Source organism: Pinus tabuliformis, chromosome 7 (genome assembly GCF_031772625.1).
Source record: "Pinus tabuliformis cultivar Carrire ecotype Pingquan chromosome 7, CPIR1, whole genome shotgun sequence".
NCBI lineage: Eukaryota > Viridiplantae > Streptophyta > Pinopsida > Pinales > Pinaceae > Pinus > Pinus tabuliformis.
Window position 1 is genome coordinate 763,665,205 of NC_142293.1, and position 21,843 is coordinate 763,687,047.

Sequence of the window (21,843 nt, forward strand, 5' to 3'; positions counted from 1 at the left end):
AAATTTTTGGGAGTGGGTAGGGATGTTAGGAAGCAGGGGAAAGTGGAATCTCAGAGATTGAGTGAGGGGAAGGGGTCCAAAAGGGAAAAACACGGGCCAAACCTAGAAAATTGCCAGGTTGTAGCTAGAAACTAGGGTTTGTGCAAAAATGAGGAATTTGGCGGATCTAAGGGATGGGAAGTGTTTGATAAGGTACTTTAAGGATAGGGGAAGGCGTATGAACATCAGGAAACAAGTTTTGCCGGTGATTTGACCATCCAAGAGAAATTACCTTTAAAACCCTAGGAGAGGGAAATGACCTTGCCTGGGCGCAACATGAAGCATGAACAAGGTGTAAAATGACTCATTAGACACTGACATGATAATGAAAACCCTCTGAATGATGATAAACTCAGCTGGATAGTGACATAGACTGACATTTGGGCAAACCCTAGACCTAATGGCTAGTGACCAAATTTTGCTTGAAGACTCACTGAAATGACAAAATTTGACCTTGACACTTCAAAATCACTATGTAAGAGCACATTTGATCACTGGAGGAAGGCTGTAAAGACTGACACTAACATTGGCTCCAATGGGGATGGTAGCTCCTTGGAGGTGCCAAGAACCTTAGACCTCTGGGAGAGCAGACCAGTGCTTTATTCATTGGGCAATGGAGTCATAAACTCAAGCTGAAATGCGTGACTGAAAACTGACACAAACTAACTTAACAACAAGACTAAAAATGGACTCATAAAGGACTCATGACTCAACTAGAAACTGACTCGATACTTAAACACAACCGACAAACTGACAATGATGCTCAAAGTGGAGCTTATTCATCACAACCTACTCTAACAGTTTCATTCATCACTTGATCAAGTGAAATGAAACAACCAATGCAACCAAGTAAGTATCCCGTCTGTTGTTCGAATTCTCCACAAGTGCTCACTTATGAACAACAAGAGAGAACTACTGAAAGGCAACTCTGATGGCAACTTAGAAACAGATCCGTTGAATGATACGAACTCTCTATCCGCCTCCAAAAACACTGCATAAGGATCTTGAAATGCAAGCACATTGGAACTTAGCTCATACAATGGAGTACTTCTCTTTTCCTCATACCATGCATGCAAACTTTGATCTGAGCCTTGTGACGAGACCCCTGCTGAAAATGACGAAGAAACTGGCTGCCAGATCAAATTCATATCAGCACATTCTTCAAGCTCACATGTAGTCAATGGAGATAGATTTTGACTGCAAAACTCATCCAAAACATCAGCTATGGGATCATGAAAAACTTGAAAAGACTGCTGCAATCCCATTTCTATTGGTTCCATTGTGATTACATGATTGCCTACATGCTGCTCATCCTGTTCTTTAGAGATTTTACAAAAATTCTGCCTTATAAACTGAAATGCTTCGAAACAAAAGGGTATAGAATCTTCCTGCATCATCACATCATGTATTTCATCCTCCACAACTTCATCTATAATCTGACCTTCATCCTCAACATTAAAACTGAGTGATTGTTGATTTGTTATAGGTTTTTCATTTGAAGATGTACTATGCAATCGACCCTTCAAAAACTGAAATGATTCAAAACAGAATGGTACGGAGTCACCTTGAATCATTAAATCAGCTGCAATTTGACAATCAATGGCTTTCGAGGGTTGCAAATCTGAATATGAGAAGTCTTGAACAAAATTTTCATTGCCCTCAAGATGATCTAAATCAAGACTAGTCAACCACGGACTTGTGATTGCGTGGAAGTTGTCTCTGATGAACTGACATGAATCAAAACAAAAAGGCAAAGATCCTTCACTTACTTCAAAATTTGCTGCACTTTCCTCGTCACTGTCATAGCTGATATATGATCGCTGATCATTGTATTCGAGTTGCTGAAAATGAACTTCTTCCTCCCACAAACGAGCTGCTGATTTGTCTGCAAGATTAGCTTCTGTTTGGAGAACATAATCATCATCATACTCATCAAACCGAGGCAAATCATCATCAAACATATACATCATATCAACAGCTCTCTCTTCTCCTAGATGATCTACAAAACAATCATTATGACAACTAGGGTAAGAAACAAAATGTTTTGGATCAACAATTTGTTCTTCTTCAATCAGAGCGCCATGAACATCATAATCATTCCTTGAGGTGACCTTCTCCATCATCTTTTCCACTGCACTTACCAAAATGTCAAGCTTTACCTCTAGAGATGTTGATTTTTCCGGATCTATGCTTTTCATCTCTTCTTCCTTCATCCTTGCCCGTCGGATCAGCAGATGCGCCTCTACATTCACTGCACTGTTTTGCATCTCGTGAAGTGTTGCAATATCCCTTTCTCTCAGCTGAAACTCCATCTCCGGATCAAAGGCACCCGGGTAGTGCAAGAGAGCAGATCTAGGAGTAGGCCTTATATCAACTGGCATCGAATAATAAACTTGATTAAATCTGGCCGAAAACTGTTGTACTGTCTCACCTGGCAGTCTTTTTAGATGGTTATACTCTTCTACAATCAAGAAAAGGTTCTGCCCAATCATCCACCTGTCGAGAAAAACTTTGACAAACTGCTGGAAATCTGAGATGCTTGCATCAGGCAGGGTTTTGAACCAACTCTTAACTTCAGCTTGCAAATAAAGAGCAAAAAGCCTCATACTAACATCTTCATCATCGACTTCAAAAAGGTCAAGAAATAACTCAAAATTCTGCACATGTTGCTCAGCGTTGACATCCTTACTTTCACCATCAAACCTCGGCAAGTATAGATCATAGCTTTTGGGGAAAGCATGAAGAACAGAAGGTAAAACAAGAGGTTTATACCGATCTGGAATTTTACAAGGTATAGGGGTATTTACAGCAGGTATAGAATCGATCTTGATCTCTTGGGGCTCATCAATTTGAAGATGGTCATCACAAAATTCGGAAAAAGGATCTTGATTAAGCTCAAAGGCATGCAAATCTTTGGTATTCACAATCTTCGAAGGGAAAGAATCAACTGCAGGCCGAGGATCTCTTCTCAAATACAATATGCTTTGCAAAACAGTCTTGACATTCTCGGGAAAAGTGAAGAAATAATTTACAACAAAGAACAAAATGTCTTGGATGAAATTACAACTTGAGTACCTAATCTTGCCATATTCTCCTTTCATGTTTCTGCTGGTCAGGATCATTCTCCAGTGGAGTCTTTGGATCTGATCTTCAAAACTGATTTAGAGTCGCCAAGTGAATGATTTCAGCCTGTCAAGTGTCTGATCGTTGTTCACCATCAACAATCAGGTCTGAACTTGATACATGTACTGGGGTAAAATGCAAATGAAGTGCTATATTCACAAGCTCACGGAGATTGACTGAAGCAGCGTTTATCTACTAACGCTGATGTAAAACAAGAGCGTTTTCGAAGGCTTCTGGCGTAACTTCAGGCTCCGTCTAAGACTTATGAGACAAACACGTCAATGAGCAAACGATCAGTTGTTCTTCCCCAGTATGGTCGCCACTATGTTAGCGCTTGGAATTCACCTAGGCTGAGATAGACAAACTCTCAAGGCTACATCAAACCATTTCACCTCGTAGCTAGCCCTACGAGGTATGAGAAGGCTCTCTCGGGTCAGATTCGGTAGATCTTTCAATATGATAAGCTGACCAATTAGGAATAAAGATTTTAGGCTAGTAAATTGATAAGGGAGGTTGATTTAAAGATTTTTGGGGCTTTTGGTGGCAATTGGAGGGAGTGCAATTCAGGGTGCGGGGATTGGGCTCAGTTTTTTGCAGGGGGATCTTTGGGGCAAGGTAGGAGTGAGTGCTGATGCCTTAATCTGAGATGGATGATCAGGAATGATAGAGGAGGAGATAAAGAGGGCAAACAACAACTTTGAATCCTCTTTAGACAGTGGAAAACATAGATATTGAACAAAATTAAAAGCTGAGCATGGCATGCATGAATTCAAACTTTATCACTTCATCTGTTCAATTGGCAGCAATAGAATAAGAGATGGAACACATAAACACACTTACAATGACAAGTAGGAAACACACCATCAACACAATAATCCACAAGAATCCACAATGATGTTTGCAAAACCCTGGCCTTCCTTTTCCTCAAATTGCAGAGATACAAGTAAAATATACAATAGAGTTTCTCCCTCAAGAGTCCAACCATGAAAATGAGTAAGAGAAGGCATAATATAGATCATCTAACTCCTTTCCCCACCTCTAGGGGTCGATCTCAGCTTCCTAGGAGCAGTTTGAACTAATTCTAAACTAAGCACTAGATAATAGGCAGTCAAAACAACTTGCCTCTAAAACTTAGCTAACTCATCCATGCATTAAATATTCACTATTTACATCAAGGAAGCTTCTAGAAGGGTTAAGAGAGATTAAATCTATCAATGTGCCATGAAAATTATCCATACATCCATCATTTACAAGTACAAATAATCAACCAAGGTAAAAACAGAGTTTTCAGGCCTGAAAAGTCAAAACTGGCAATTTTAGCTCGAGTGGTCGCGCCCCCTGCTCGAGTGGTCGCGCCCCTTTGCAGCACTTTTTGAATGGGTTCCAGTTGTCCAAATCAAGTGCAAGATGGCTCATTGGAAAGCTATGTGTGTCTACTTTCCATCCCAAGTGGAATTTCTGGATTTGGAGTTGATTTGACCCCTCAAAAGTCAATTCTCCCAAGGTCACTTTCTGCAACTCAAAAAGTGGGCAGAAAGTCAAAATTTTGATGTATTTTGAGCTTTTGGAGGCCCAAATCTCAAAATCAAGTTGACCCCAAGTATAGGTAATTCTAGTTTTTGCATGCCCTTTCCAAAAATGTCAACTTTTTGTGATTCTGAGCAGTCCTCCCGAGTGGTCGCACGGGGGGTGAGACCACTCCAATGGCCAAAACCTGTAAATTGCACAAAAAATTCACAAATGACAAAATTTTCTCCAAATTTCTTGAAATTTGGGCTGGGAGTCCCCAATCAAATACCATGCTCAGTCAAAGAGGATTTGGCCAAAATTTGGAGTGGATCGGGCGTTTTCCTTCGTTTTTGTGCTTTGGCCAACCGTCCTTGGAGCACCTTCGTTCTCGCCGGTATTTTTGACATTTCTCTTAAACCATGACACCTGTGTAAAAAATGAAAGAGGTTTTTCTTCCTTGGCATGTTGTGGACAAAAACCTCTCTCAGTTTTTCAAAATTCATCTTTGATTGCTCAGAAACAGCTTTTGAGTGAAACTTGTCCCGATGTGTGAAACAAGGGATTTTGTCGAAATGGAGCGAAATGAAGGGGATAGAGGGCTTCTAAATTCTTGGGGAAATTTTTGGGAGTGGGGAGGGATGTTAGGAAGCAGGGGAAAGTGGAATCTCAGAGATTGAGTGAGGGGAAGGGGTCCGAAAGGGCAAAACACGGGCCAAACCTAGAAAATTGCCAGGTTGTAGCTAGAAACTAGGGTTTGTGCAAAAATGAGGAATTTGGCGGATCTAAGGAATGGGAAGTGTTTGATAAGGTACTTTAAGGATAGGGGAAGGCGTATGAACATCAGGAAACAAGTTTTTCCGGTGATTTGACCATCCAAGAGAAATTACCTTTAAAACCCTAGGAGAGGGAAATGACCTTGCCTGGGCGCAACATGAAGCATGAACAAGGTGTAAAATGACTCATTAGACACTGACATGATAATGAAAACCCTCTGAATGATGATAAACTCAGCTGGATAGTGACATAGACTGACATTTGGGCAAACCCTAGACCTAATGGCTAGTGACCAAATTTTGCTTGAAGACTCACTGAAATGACAAAATTTGACCTTGACACTTCAAAATCACTATGTAAGAGCACATTTGATCACTGGAGGAAGGCTGTAAAGACTGACACTAACACACCCAAACCAAAAGAAGCAAAAAAATGTTAGGTAAGTAGGCTAGGTAGGCAGTTTTTGAGGTTGCAGAATGATGGCTCATGATCAAATTTTTGTTTCTAAGTGTTATATCTTTACAGATCACAGTCATGATGCAGTTTTTCATATGAAGGAGCTCAAGCGAGGCATGTCTAACCCCACATTCTTCTTATTCCCTCACATCACGCACTAACATCCCATTGAGGACCCTGGGATCTACCCAACAGTCCTGTCATCTTTTCATTTTTGTGAAAAATTAAGTCAATTTTTGGCTTTCCTTGATGAAAAGAAGCCACATTTCTTGGGTAAAAATCATTTCTTCACATTTTCATCCACCCCCTATGTCTAAGTTCAGTTCACAAACTTAGGCTCTCCCCCACACTTCGTCTCACAAATTTATATTAATTCCTAACTATACTATTTAAACTCCCTACATCATTTCCCCTTCCCCTTACTAAAAGCACTATATAACTCCCCTATGTATATATTCCCATCCCTTGGCATTATAGCCATATTTATCAAAGTCTCGAAAATGCTGAGTTCATCTAGAACCCAACATTAGCCTTCTGTGTCCTGGGATTAGCCTAACATTTGGTTAGGCTAATAACCTTCCTCATTCACCCCTTTACCCCTCAAAACCTTCTATCTTTCCCCTCCGCAATCATTTCTCAAAAATTAATGTTTAAAAGCTTTATTAAACATTATTTAAAGCATTTACCCCACCCGAACCTTATATAAAAAACCCCAAAACCCACTTTCCTAAGTTCAAACCCCCTGCCGCATCGCATTCTTCATTAAATATTTGGGCAGGCCCCATCCTTTAACCACCCACCAGATAACCATCCCAACAGCCCTCCGATTTGCCCCCTCCCCATCCGACGGCTCTCGCCGATTTTGGAGTGCCCCCTGCGTCCGGACGTTAGCCTCCGATATTATAGCGGTTTTTTCCCCGTACAGGAGGATGTGCGTCCGCTTTCTATTGCGTCGGAGCCGCTCTGACAGAAACCGCCCCCGTACCAAAGGCGGTCCGACGAAAACCATAAACCGCCTGTTCCCCCCCCTGACGACTGTGCCAGGACCTCGCCACATCATCTGCACACGTCGTCCTCCTGCCGAGTCACCCTTGCCACGTCACTGCCACCATGTCCCTGCCACGTCATCCATCGTACATGCTGATTTCATCTTGCTGACATCATCACGCTGATGTCATCCGCCGTACCAGGTCCCGCCCGCTTACGTCATGATGACGTCATCATCAGTTTTTGGAGCGAAAGGCGAAAATCGCGCATGGCTATGGGAAATGAGCCGAAATGGAAAACCCCTAGTTACGCAGCCCCCAACAAGCCCGAAAGGCACCGAATGACCCGTTTTTCTCTGCGAAGCATGCAGAAAGGATCAGAAGATAGTTCTAAAAGAAAAAGAGGGTCGAACAACGGCCATTAATTTGTGATTTGACCCACAGCGAAGGAGAGACACAACCCAATTCATTTGTCAAAGAGTATCAGAGGAGAGATGAAGCAGCAAAGTGTACTAGTTAAATTGTTTAATGGAAACCTTCAGTTCCCAAAGCAGGTTACATTGAATGGCAGCCAACAAAGTCAAAGCAAGTTGTGCAAAACCATCCCAGCTCTCAAATCACATTTAAAGCATTTAAAGCCACAGAACTACAATGGAGCAGAAGCCCATGCACAGTTATTACAGAAACACTGCACCAAGCCACCGAGGACAACACATTTACTCAGTTTTGATACGGCTGCCCTCAGCGCAGCTCAAGATATTTTCTTGCATTTATTTCTGGATAGGATTAGGTTAAAAGTAATCATTTCTCAGACCTGTTTAGGTCAGGTTGTAATAAAGGCAATTAGGAGAGTTTTCCCTATATATACCACCCTCTGTACTGTTTTAAGGGTTGGTCGATTGATAACTTTTCACTAGAGACTCGCACTGTATGTCTGATACTTTTCTTTAATCAAAGATTGCTGAAGAGGTTGGAGGAATGACTGTCTGATGTGTTGTTAATGGTCTCTGGGAACTAAATGATGGAATTCTTGTGCTGCAACATGACTCAATAAGTGCTTCTTACCTCTGTTTTCATTTTTCACCATCTAAATAACAGAAAGAAAGAATAGTTCAGAACTTATTTAACTGCACTCAAAGCTCCATTTCTGCTATTTCTTTATGTTTTTCATCTGAACTGAATTGGACATGAATATGAATTCCCTGTGGCTCATATTTATCCTAATTCACATGTTTTTGACAATTATCTAGGGATTCTTTACTGCCCCTAGATAGAGTTCATTCACTCTTCTCTGTTAAGCTGATTGAGAGATTCTTAATTGCCTCTCCTTACTTAGCATTCTTTCCATCTTTTAAACCTGAGACATTGTTCCATGTGCAGCTACCTTGCTCCTTATTCCTCTTGTGACCAAGAAAAGCACCAGCAGTTTTACTCCATGACTCCATGCCAAATGGTTTGAAACATACCACAATATGCCTTGCCTCTCTACTTAAAACATCAATATTCCCACCAAAACACAAACAAAAACCCCTGAACTCAACAGCTAGCCTAAAATCATCATCAACAAAGCTAAATCAGAAAGAGAGAGCCCTCTCTGACTGCAGGTGGGCTAGAACCTGTAGTCCAAAGTTGGTCTGTGGTTACCTCGGCCGTATCCTTTCTGGAGCTTAAGGACAACTTGAGTGATAACAGAAATATTTCTAATTATTTACTTAGAGATTGTAAATCATTTGCGATCTATATGATCCTAAGATGTATTTTTGTTTACAAAAAATTCATTTAACTATATGCATTGGGTGAATGTGAAGTATAGGTACAATTTTTATGAATGATATTATTGTGATTCTATGATGACAGTATAATCCTTTTTTTGTTGAATGATTGATATATTGCACTATTCCAATATTGGAACATTAATGGAATACTAATTTTGTGTTGCATTTTGCATTCCAATGTTCACATTAACATAAATACTCTATAGATATAAATATATCTAATACATGTATACACAAAATATAAATTTTGTTGACTAATGAATTAGTCTAACTGAATGGAAATATACTCACATATCATGTGATTAATGGATCAATCAAAATCATGTTGTAATGTGATCAAATCAAACAATGGATTAAACCATATTGAATGACAAATGAACTTGAGATCTAATCTTTAGCTTAGTTATTAAAAAAATAAAAAAGTATTTTCAACTCTCGATTCAACAAAGAATGAAAACACATTTAAGTTCTCTTCCATTAGACGATTAATAAATTTCAACCCTTACCAGAGATATTTTGTCTATTGAAAATTATTCTCTAGAGGACCTGTAAATTTGGAGTCTGAAAGATTAACTATGAAAATATCCATTATGATATTTTTTGTCATTGTAGAGGAGACTAACGATGTAAAATGTTAAAATGGCTATAACGTGGCATGGAATCTCGAGAAAAGTAATGTTAATAACTATATCATACAATAATTGTTACAATACTCACATACCCCTTATATAATTCAATTCAGTTGATACTCTAGCATGGTCAACCCTTAAGTGGTGTCCTTGCATAAAGGAAAGGAATGATCTATCAAACCATAAATTCTTCCCTAGAATCAACTAGTCATCATAACCAAATATTCCAAATTATAGCATCCTTTTTGTGTGTGTACTTGGGAATAGAATGGTCAATGATAGGTTCTAATGCATTATTCTCTTTGTGGACAAACTCATCCTTGAGATGAAAATAGAGAAACATCTTTGTGAATCAACAAGTACATGGGGCATGAACAATTCTCTAAGAGAGAATTTGGTGACTTTGTTACCTCTAAACTCTTCTCATTGTGTGATGTGATTCAATAAGTAAAACTAATCACTCTAAAAATATTGTAATGATTGACAACCTCAAGTAAACAAACAACAATATTTTTGTGTATTGTAGCCTTCATCTAATTATAGATCGAATAAAGATTTTACTATGATTCAATACTTCATCGAATTTTTATTGAAATGGTCTGATCATCCATGTGAATGAGAGTAAAATGATAGTGGTGTAGATGCACTTTGATGTATCAAAGTAGAGTTGATGAGGGTATAAAATGAACCCATCTCCTGTGAAATTGCATCTGTAAAATGAATTACAATTAGTATCAACCCTAAATTATGTTAGAAAACAGTCAAATTGTAGTTAAACATAAGCTTACTCATTGAAATTTAAAATTGAGAGAAATGGTCTGCTAACTCGTACTAATGGTGAATATGATTTATTAAACAATAAACAATCCTTGTCGTCATGTCTCCTTTGTTGGATGAATGGGTAACACATGGATAGTGGTGTGTGTCACACCATAGGTATTAAATTATAAATAATTTATTTGCCGCCATGAAGCATAGTATTGACAAGAATTGTATAGTTATTAATTTATTATTGATAGTTATACCCATTACATCCTCAATCAAGAAATTGAGTCATAAAGGGCTAACAGTGGCATTACGTAACTGCACACACATCAATAGTCAAGTGAACAAGAATCATGTGTATCAAGCTACTATCAACATCTGTTGCATTTGTTGAAAACATTAGTGATTACATTAGGTTTACAACCACTGATATAGCAAACTTGTAAATGTTATATGAGTAAACGTGCAAAGGTTACTCACCTGGTTAATTCATAAGTCGCATATTAACCATGGTGATTCTTCAAGACAATTGAACAATCATAATAAGGTAAATTATTATTGTCTAGCAGTATCCCTACTATCCATGATAGGAGATCCATATCTGGTTAGTGTATGTCATCATTAACATAAGATTTGTGCCATCCATACCTTGTTATCGAACATCAACGCATATAATATGTACTCCAAACGATGTGTAACAAGGATATGGGCAGGGTGATATTGCATACCTCAACTTGGGTTTAATACATTATTTCTACCATAAATGTATATAACTTATTGGGTATGAATTGACCCTACATAATAACTTATAAGAATGGTTGATTTTCAACAAAATATTATTTCACCTCCATAATAATCTATAAGAATGATTGATTTTCTCAAAAAAAAAAAAAAAAATGTACTTTGTAGTTATGTAATATTATTATGTTAGTTTTAGACATAATAATAGTTAATAAGATTTAACTAATTTTATCAAAAAATTTAAGATTTTATCTCATCATAAATAAAAAAGAATTATGGTTGGTAGTAGAAACGAGATTAAGAAACAACAATAATAGAAGAGTATTGATATACGTTAGTCTATGAATTAGAAATTTGCAAAGATTAAGAAAAATGTTGATTTCCTTAATGCTTTAATAAGAGGATAAAACTAGATGATAAAACTAGCAATGACACACGCACACACACAATAGTTATTCATGAAAATAACAATTATATGTTGTAAAACTATATAGCCAGGAATGATGGCCTTAATGTTATGGACATCAATATGATAGTTTTTATTCTTTGGGTAAAAACAAATTATCTTAAGAGTGCCCCTAATATATTTTTTTAAATACATACATACATGTGCGTGTGTGCGTGTGGACACTTAAACTTAAACTATCTAACACTGGATAGAGTAGGGTGTTACATACCATATCAAATGATGATTAAACCACTAGAGCCATGAAACCATTATTGATCTATATTTATGCAAGAACGAAATGAAATACAGATATAAAAAGAAACACAGAGCTATAGTGAAAACATACCTTTAATTAATTAATAATAAAGTATTGAAAATGGTTACATGCAGAATGAAAATAAACTAGTTCGAGCGATGGTGTCTTATCTATGAGAAGAGATGTGGCGGCTACATGCCTTCTAAATTGTGTTACAATGAGGCTTGGAGGCCTTTTTATCGTTAAGAAACAGTTGGAAACCCTAAACATCCAAAAACCCAACCCTAGGAGATGAAGCGCCAAATGCTTGTGGGCCTCGTTGGGGTTAGTTGGAATGTCAACTTCCCAGGGTCGTAACTTTGGCATACAATCTCCATTTGGCTATTATAATACCTCATTTCAAAGATCTCCAAGACAAGACCTAAAGAAGACCAATAAGATGGTGTTGCACTTTTTCAATCTATATGTTTCCCAAAAAAAAAAATTAGGCCCTCAAAATGGCTTTGGAAGTTTAGGACCTGAAAATTTGCCAAAAATAGTAAATTGTGTTACAAATGATGGGGGTCCAAGTGGAATAGGCGGGTGGCCACCAGTATCCACCTGGATCAGTTCTTCCCCCTTAGGAAGCAATGGTCCCCATTGCGTTGAGTGCCTCCATGAGATGGGGAAACTTTTGTTGAACTTGGTCCCTGGTGAGCCACTTTCCTTGGTGCAGGAGTTAGCTAGCTTTGACAACCCAATACAGTTGGATATTTTGTTGGTGATTGGTCTTCATCTATGTGTCCACAATGTGATCATTTGTGACATGTTCCCTGCAGTCTTGGTTGAGCTTTGTTGGTGTTAGTTGTTCTGCGATATCTAATGTGACCAACAATAAGGGAAAGTATGGTCGAAGGCGGTCCACATTGAACATTAGGTGCAAGCCAAGGAATGGGGGAATGTTGAGCTCAAAAGAGCTGTCACCCATAGCCTTGGTGATGGTGTAAGGCCTGTATCGGAGTGGTTGGATCTTCCTATGGGCTCTAGCAATGCATTCTTTTTACAAATGCAACCAAACTTGGTCACCCACCTGAAACTTACGTGGTACCCAATGTTGATCATGTCATTACTTGTACTTAGCATTAGACTTGTCCAAGACGTCGTGAACCTCATAACGGGTGTGTTTGATGCGTTCAATAAAACTGGTTTCTTTATCAACCTCGAATAGTACATGCGTGGATTTTGTCTGTATAGTCACATGGGCATGGAAACACCAATCAAACATAATGGTTGAAATCCCAGACCCACTTGAAATGGATTGCGACTAGTTGAGATGGAGAGCTCTGTTATAACTATGTTGCATATAGGGAAGGCTCTAATCCCAAGTTTGTGGATGCTTGGAGTTGTACATGCAAATTATGTACATTATCATCCTATTAATGGCCTACGGTTGGTCATTAGTCTGGGGATGGAATGCAATCAACTTGGTGAGCTTGGTGTCCAATAGTGTCCAAAGGCTCAACCAAAATGTGCTCAGGAACCTTCTATCCTGATATGATATAATGGTATGTGGGATCACAAAACGTACCCACACTCGTTCAAAGAAGAGTTTGTTAGTGTCCTCTATTGTGATACTCTTCTTGTAGGTCACCAATATAGCCATCTTAGAAAATTTGTCCACGATCACAAATACACACTCATTACCATGCTTGCTAGAAGGGAGGTCAAACAGATAGTCCATGGAGATGGATTCCTAGGGATGGTTGGGAGTAGGCAGAGGAGTGTACAGGTCTTTCTTCTTGATGTTTAGCTTGGTGATGGCACATGAAATGTGGGATTTGATATATTTTCTAACATATTGTCAATTTTTTTTCCAATAAAAATGTTTTTGTAGTACGACCATAGTTTTCTCCATACCAAAGTGTCATGTGACCCAACTATAGTGTGCCTCTCAAATCAGCTCGACATGCTCGCTTAAAGGAACACAAAGGTGCCCTAGGTAGCCTAATAATGCATCTTGGAGGTGGAAATATGGAACTTTCTTGTCATCCACTAGCATTTGGTATGTGGTGGCAAACTTTGGATCATTTTTTTACAGTTGTTGCCATCTAGAGGTCTTGTGGCAACAAGAGTTGAGAACAGTAGTAAGTGCTGCAATTGGGAACTGCTTGAGGAAATTTGCAACATTATTGGTGCTACCCTTTTTTTATTTACTGTTCAAGTGGAATTGTTCTAGATATGTGGACCACTTTTGATGGCAATCATTTTGAAACTTCCCTTGTGTCTGTATAAACTGAAGAGGTTAGTGATCTTTGTAAATGGCCATCTCCTTCCCCATAATGTAATGTTTCCATTGCCTCCAAGCCAACATAATAGAGCACATACCTTTATCATAGGTGGGGTACATCTGAATTGTATTAGAAAGTGCCTCACTATGTTAGACCATCGGATTCCTACGTTAGGTGAGGATTGCACCAATAGCATAGTCAAAGGCGTCTGTCTTAATTTGAAATGGTTGTTGCAGGTCTGGAAATGTGAGTACAGGTGCAGAGCAGAGGTGGTGCTTCATCTCAATGAATACCTTTTGTTGGGACTTGGACTAGGAAAAATTTGGTTTGTGATGCCCTTGGTAATCTGACTCAAAGGCCAAGTGATATGGGAGAATCCCAACATGAACCTCCAATAAAAGCTGGCAAGGCACAAATTTTTGTGAAGCTTTGTTAGAGTGGTCGGAGTTAGGCAATGTCAAATGACTTGGATCTTAGCTAGACACACATGCATGGCATGCTCATTTATGATGCAACCCAGATATTAGACCCGGCTCATGCTTATTGGGCTGTGTTATATTCTTTCCACAACTACCCCATGCGCGGGGGGGTTACAAGGGGGCGGTAGCTCCCCCTGTACATTGTGTCGGGCATTGTCAAGGGGTCACAAGGGAGTGGCTACCCCCCCTGTCAGGGGTTATGCAAGGGGGCAGTAGCCCCCTTGCACAAGTTTTAGAGTAGTGCCCTGCGAAAAAAAAATTGGACCCTATCTTAGGTGGGCGGACCTACCTATGGTTTTGTGCATGGATTTCGCACATGGTTTTGGGCATGATGGTTTTCAATCCATGGTATTTTGTAGATCCGATCAAGGGAACTATGGTTATGTTCTAATCTATGGTTAATGGATTGGCGTTTATGGATGCTTCGACATGTATATATATATATATTGTAACATTGAAAGGAACATAATGAAAAACAATCTAGTAGTCCCGGTTTTGGGATCCAGTGGAAAATATTTGTGTATAATTATTTTATGTTTTATTCTCTCGCCATTGTTTATTTTCTATTTTTTAGAATTTGTATGTAGGTAATTTTTGTATGGGGTTAAAACCTACATTTGGTATCAAAGTTGTTTTGCCTTCAAGGGGATGCCTTTGCTGCTGAGGGGTTTTTTTCTCGGGCCTGTGGTAGACCCTATTCAGTGGGAGATCTGCAGAATCGATTCTTATGGAGAAGGAAGATGGCGAGAAATGGAAATATAGAGATCAATAAATTTAATGGTCAGAGTTTTGAATTGTGAAAACTCAAGATGGAGGATCTGCTGGTGGATAAAGATAAGTGGATCGCAGTAGATCCGGGTACTAAACCAACAACAATGTCAATTGAAGACTGGGTGAAGTTGGATCAGAAGGCAAAGAGCACAATACGATTGTGTGTCTCAAGTTCTGTATTTCTTAATGTATCAGGGGAAGCTTCAGCGAAGGATTTGTGGGACAATTTAGGGACTTTGTACCAATCTAAGTCTTTGGTGAATAAATTGTTCCTACAGAAAAAGTTGTATAACCTGAGGATGAAAGATAGAGACTCGGTGACAGAGCATCTGAACGCATTTAATACTGTGGTAATCCAATTATTATCTATTGATATTAAAATTTTATATGAAGATAAGTGCATCAGTTTGTTGTGTTCTCTACCAGATTCATGGGATAGTCTGGTTGTTGCAATAGGTAGCAATGCAACTACCTTGTAGTTTGATGAAATAGTCTCATCCTTGTTGTCGGAGGAGATGAGATGGAAAAATATGGAGGGCCAGAATGGTGATGCCTTGTCTATACGAGGACGGTCCCAGAACAGAAACAAAAATAAGTCCTCGAGTGGGAGATATAAATCTAGAGGGAGATCTAAATCTCCAGGAAAACCTGTAAAGGTGTGTTGGAAATGTAGAAAGGAAGGGCACTTCAAAAGGAACTGTAAATCTAAAGCTCCTGAGAAAGGAAAGGGATCTAATGATGTTCCTTCTGCAGAGGTGAAAACCACCTTAGATGAAGGTGGGGATGTGTACTTGGCTTCTTCTTCAAGTACACATGTAGATCATGAGGCATGGTTGATTGACTCAAGTGCATCTTTTCACTTCACTCCCCATAGAGATTGGTTCTGCGAGTATGAGAAATATTATGGTGGTGATGTCTTCTTAGGGGATGATAGGAAGGCTAGAATCGTTGGTCGTGAAAAATTCAAGTAGAATTTTCAAGGTGGAAAGATTAGAACACTTCCGGGTGTTCTACATATTCCTGCATTGGCTAGAAATCTGATTTCTATAAGCAAGTTGGATGATGCAGGTGTAAAAACAATGTTCGAGAAAGATACTTGCAAGATGGTTCGGGGATCACTGGTATTGATGCGGGGAGTTTAGATTGGAACTTTGTAGAAGCTTCAAGGTAGCATTTTTATTGATGGGTGCAACAGTTTTGTGGTTCCTGAAAGTGGAGCAGAAAATCTAGTGGTCTCTGGAGAAAAGACCATGCTATGGCATCAAAGGCTTAGACATATTGGAGAGAAGGGCCTTCAAATACTTCATTGTAATGGTATGATAGAAGGTATGTCTAATTTCTCTCTGGATTTTTATTTTTGTGAAAATTATGTATATGGGAAGTAGAATCAGGCGTGTTTCCCCTTTGGTGGTAAGAGGGTGAAACGAATATTAGAGCTTGTGCACAGTGATGTGTTTGGACCTCTGAAGGTTCCATCACTGCGTAAGTTTGTGTACTATGTATCATTTATAGATGACTTCTCAAGGAATACATGGATATATTTCCTTAGGAAGAAATTTGAAGTCTTTGACAGGTTTAAAGAATTTAAGGCTCTAGCGGAAAACCAGACAGAGAAGAAGATAAAGGTGCTGAGGACATATAATGGTGGAGAGTTTTGTGAGAAGGAATTTGACGATTTCTGTAAGAAGAGTGGTATAGCATGATAAGAGACCACCCCATACACACTTAAGAAAAATGGAGTTGCAAAAAGAATGAAAAAGACGTTGATGGAAAGGGCAAGAATCATGCTCAGTGGTGCCGAGTTAGGACAACAATATTGGGCAGAGGCGATGGAGACTGCATGTTACCTGGTCAACAGATCACCTTCATCAGTGTTAGAGGATAAGACTCCACAAGAGGTATGGACTGGTAAGAAACGTTCTCTTTCACATCTAAGGGTATTTGGATGTGATGCATATGTACATGTTCCAAAGGAGAAAAAAACAAAGTTGGATAGTAAATCTGAAAAGTGCATCTTTATTGGGTATAAGGATGGTTTAAAAAGTTATAAGCTTTGGAACCTAGAAACAAGTAAGGTTGTGTATAGCCGAGATGTGATGTTTAGAGAGGTGAAATATGTTATTAAACATGAAGTCCTACTAAAGGAACTTGAGAACATAGAGTTTGAGCTAAAGGAGGAAGAATCAAACTCTACAACATAAGAGGAATCAGAAGATGAAGAGCCACAAACTTCGGTTGTGAGAAGATTAGTTCGAGAAAGAAGGTAGCCAGAAAGGTATAGTCCATATTCTTTCTGTTCAAATTTTTCCTTATCTATTACTGATGATGATCCCAAAACTGTGAGGGACGCAGTAGATTAAGAGGATGGAAAAATATGGAAATAGGTCATGGTTGATGAAATGGCATCTTTGCACAAAAATGAGGTTTGGGATCTAGTGGAGTTTCCGGCGGGAAGGAAACCCATTGGCAGAAAATGGGTGTTTAAGAAGAAGATGAATGCAGAAGGAAAGGTAGAGAAATACAAAGCTAGGTTGGTAGCAAAACGTTATTCCCAGGTGCAGGAAATTGATTTTGGTGATATCTTTTCTCATATTTCCAAGGTATCTTCTATTATATTACTTTTACTTGTTGTTGCTGCTTTTGATTTTGAGGTAAAATAGATGGATGTGAAGACCACATTTCTTCACGGGGATTTGGAAGAATAGATCTACATGAAGCTACCTAAAGGCTTTACGGTGGAGGGTAAGAAAGAACTGGTATGCAAGTTAAAAAAAGTCTATGTATGGGTTAAAACAGACCCCAAGAATGTGGTATCAAAAAATTGATACATTTATATAGGGACTTGGCTTCACCAGAAGCAAAGCAGATCACTATGTATATTTTTAAATTAATTGGTGATCGTTTTATTTATCTAGTCTTGTATGTGGATGATATGTTTCTTGTTGGAAATGACAGAGAAATTATTTAGGATTTAAAGACCCAATTGTCCTCCAAATTCGACATGAAAGATCTTGGTGCTGCAAACTATATTTTGGGCATGGAAATTAAATGGGATTGGGCAAAGAGGAAGCTCTGGTTAAACCAGAGGAAGTATGTCGAGACAATATTGTAGAGGTTTAATATGCAGGATAGCATACCGATGAAGGTTCATATTCCAGTAGGTGTAAAGTTATCTGTTGAACAGTGTCCCAAGACACAAGAAGAGGAAGAGGACATGTCTCATGCTGCCTGATGTATGGAATGGTATGTACTAGACCAGACATTGCACATGCAGTGGGAGTATTGAGTAGGTTTATGTCAAAACCAGGGAAGGATCATTGGACAAAAGTGAAGTGGGTTTTCAGGTATTTGTGTGGCACTAATGATTATGGTTTGTGCTACCAAGGAAGACCAACATTGGATAGAGTTTTGGACGTCCATGGCTTTGTTGATGCAGACTGGGCTGGAGATTTGGATCAGAGAATATCTACAAGTGGGTATGTGTTTAACCTATTTGGAGGTGCAGTCAGTCGGATGAGTAACAGACAATCTGTAGTGGCACTTTCAACTACAAAGGAAGAATACATAGCATCCACTCATGTAAGTAAGGAAGCAGTTTGGTTGCAGAGATTGTGTTCAAGTACGAGGTTAGGACAATGAGTTATAAGGATAAGCTGTGACAGCCAAAGTGAAATTTTCTTGGAAAAGAATCCTGCTTATCATTCAAAGACAAATCACATTGATGTTCAGTATCAATTTGTGAGGGATATGGTTGAGGAAAAAAAGGTGTTGTTGGTAAAGGTGTACACTTTGAAGAATATTGTAGATGTATTGAAAAAGTTTGTGAGAACTGAGAAGTTCTCTTGGTGTAGAGAAACAATGGGTGTTGCTGGGCTGGATTAATGACTAAGCACTCTTGTGGCCCATTGTGGAAAGAAAACATCAAGTGGGAGAATGTTGGATTGTGTTATATTCTCTCCACGACTACCCCAAGCCTGGGGGGGTTACAGGGTGAGCGGAAGCTTTCCGTGTATGTTGTGCTGAGTGCTATCATGGGGTCACAAGGGGTGTAAGCAGGGGGCGGTAGCCCCCTTGCACAAGGTCTGGGGCAGTGCCCTAGGAAAAATATTTTGGACGCTATATTAGGTTGGCAGACCTACCTATGGTTTTGTGCATGTATTTCGCACATGGTTTTGGGCACGATGGTTTTCAGTCCATGGTACTTTGTAGATCCGGTAAAGGGAACTACGGTTATGTTCTAATACAGGGTTAATGGATTGGGGTTTATTGATGCTTCGACATGTATATATATGTATTGTAACATTGAAAGGAACATAATGAAAAATCAATCTGTAGTCCTGATTTTGGGATCCATGGGAAAATCTTTGTATACAATTGTTTTATGTTTTATGAATCTCTCACCATTGTTTATTTTTTGTTTTTTAGAATTCGTATGCAGGTAATTTATGTACAGGGTTAAAACCTACATTTGGTATCATAGTTTTTTTGGCTTCAAGAGGACGCCCTTTGCTGCTGAGGGGTTTTTTGCTCGGGCCTGTGGTAGACCCTATTTAGTGGGAGATTTGCGGGGTCGATTCTTGTAGAGAAAGAATATGGTGAGCAGTGATGGCAATCATTTTGAAACTCTCCTTGTGTTTGTATAAACTGAAAATGTCGGTGATCTCTATAGATGGTCATCTCCTTCCCCAGAATGTAATGTTTTGAAGGCCTCCAAGCTGACACGATAGAACACACATCTTTATCATAGGTGGGGTACTTCTGAATTGTATTGGAAAGTGTCTCACTATGTTAGGCCACCAAATTCCCACGTTGGGTGAGGATTGCACCAGTAGCATAGTCAGAAGCTTATGTCTTAATTTGGTATGGTTCTTGCAGGTTTGGAAATGTGAGTATAGGTGTAGAGCATAGGTGGTGCTTCATCTCAACAAATACCTTTTTTTGGGACTTGGACTAGGAAAAATTTGTTTTGCATTACCCTTGGTAATCTGACTAAAAGGCCAATTGATATAGGAGAATCCCAACATGAACCTCCAATAAAAGCTGGCAAGGCACAAAAATTTGCAAAGCTCTGTTAGAGTGGTCAGGGCTAGCCAATCCCAAATGACTTGGATCTTATCCAGATCCACATGCATGTCATACTCATTTATGATGTAACCCCGATATTGGACCCGGCTCATGCCAAAGGGGCATTTCTCAAATTTGGCACATAGTTTGTGTTGTCATGGAGTTTGAAGGACTTGTCGAATGTGTTGCAAGTACTCTTCCCAACTCTTTTTGAAGATGAGGATGTCATCTAGATAAACAACTACTAATGAGTTGGCGAAGGGCCACAAGATGTCATCCATTAGCCTCACAAAAGTAGTAGGGGCATTTATCAACCCGAAAGGCATGACCAACCATTTAGAAAGGCCTTCCCTGGATTTGAAGGTGATCTTCCATACATATTTTGGCTTTATCGAAACCTAGTGATATCCAGAGTTCAAATTGATCTTTTCTAAAGTAATTAGCCCCCTTGAGTTGGTCCAGAAGGTCATCAACCCATGGGATTGGATACCTACTCCTAACAGTGATTTTGTTTAGTGCCCTATATTAATGCAGAGCCTCCAAGACCCATCCTTCTTTTGTACAAGCACATTCGGGCTTCCACAAGGTGAGGAACTTAGTCAGATGTGCCATTTTTGTAGCAAATCCTAGATCTGCCACTTGATCTCTTCATTTTCTAGAATGGAGCGACCGTATATCAACCCATTCGGTAAAGATGCTCTAGGAGTCAAATCGATTGAATGCTTGACCTGACAGTGTAAGGGTACCCCTGTGGGTGAGGAGAAGATGTCCTCGTATTCTTCCACAACCTTATCCACCTGCTTTTCCTACGTGGAGGAACCCTTCATAGGGGCCATAGATGTGGCCACGATCTTCTCCTTACTTTGCAAGAGAATCAAAAAGAAAACAAATTTCCCAGTCTGGGATATGATTTTAATGCATTGCTTAGTAGATATCAAAGAGATCGGGGTAGGTTTGGCTACCTCTTGTATCTTGTATAACTAATTACCCAAAGTAATAATAACAGTGCGAGGCCAAGACTCCTACATAGCATGATGCTTCCACAAGTATGGTTGGCCTAATAATACATCAAAAACTTCATGAGTAGCAACGTCACATAGTACCTCATCCGTGAAGGGTTTGATGCTATATGTAATGTGTCTTTATTGGTTGACACGGAGATCACTAAGAAAAAAACCAGGTTGTAGAGAGAAAAAACTAAGGTAACCTCAAACCACTTTGGAGTCTAAAAACTAGCCCTTCTAAACTCAGAGGGGGATCTCTGATTAACAGCTCAATCAAAATGAAAGTTTTTGTTCTTAGGCTCAATGGCTAGAACAACAGCAGGTATGAATTTCTTTACATAATGGAAGGCTCAAGAGATTTTCATTTGGCATGGAGTCATTATAAAATGAGTTAAGAATCTTTGGAAATTATTTTGTAGGGTACTAGATTCCAAAGGCATGTATTTCAGCAATATGCTAGACATTAATCACCTATAGCATGAAATGAAGAAGAGGAATACACTCATAGCTTTGAAAATAGAGCATCGTAACGAGGAATTATGTATTTAACTCATTAATTTAAAAGTGAATATGTGAATATAAGGTATACAACACAGTGATATGAATTCTACATCTAATTACTTATCCACATGAGAAGCTTAAACACAATGAATAACAAAGAAAACACACATCACTAAGAAAGAGACCATAAATGTTGAAAAATGAATCTTTGGCACAAAACCCTTGTACTTTTGTCCAAACATTTTTATATTAATCA